Source organism: Triticum dicoccoides, chromosome 7B (assembly GCF_002162155.2).
Source record: "Triticum dicoccoides isolate Atlit2015 ecotype Zavitan chromosome 7B, WEW_v2.0, whole genome shotgun sequence".
Lineage (NCBI taxonomy): Eukaryota > Viridiplantae > Streptophyta > Magnoliopsida > Poales > Poaceae > Triticum > Triticum dicoccoides.
Window position 1 is genome coordinate 118,426,622 of NC_041393.1, and position 727 is coordinate 118,427,348.

Consider the following 727-nt stretch of genomic DNA (forward strand, 5'->3'; position numbering starts at 1 on the left):
CCCTGACTGGTGGGACCCAGCAGCTACACCTTCGGACGCAAGGAAGTGTGTCCGGGCAAAAAAAAACGATTCGCCCCCTGACTGCTGGGACCCACCAGCTACATCTTCACAGGCAAGGAAGTGCCTAACAGTCGGGACCCACCTAGTCGAAGCGTATGCAGCGTTGTCATCCTGGTCGCGAACGTGTACGTACATACTGGTCGATGTAGAGGCGCGCACGTGTTGTAGTAGAGGCGCGCACGTGTCGTAGTAGAGGCGCGCACGTAGCATGTACACGTACGTACAGCGGCCAGGGTGCAAGAAAGAAAATACGGCCACGTATGTGTACATACAGGTGGGGTCTCGAATGCCTACTCGTGCATACGTACGGCGAGGGCTCGTGTTCATGGGGAGGCAACGGAATGCGTCGTGTTCATGGGGAGGCAATGGAATGCGTCGTGTTCATCAGGAGGCAACGGAACGCGTGGGAGCCAACCGGCTGGGTCAGAACGGAATGTGTGGTTGTGTTCCTCGGGAGGGCTTGGACGGAACAAGCGATGGAAACGAGGGCTGGCGTATCGCAAAACGGAGGAAACGGACCTCCTACGGTCGAAATGGGGGTCATGTTGATCGGGAGGGGTGTGGCGTACCGCAAAACGGAGGAAACGGACCTCCTACGGTCGAAATGGGGTCCTGTTGATCGGGAGGGGTGTGGCATACCGCAAATGGAGGAAACAGACCTCCTACG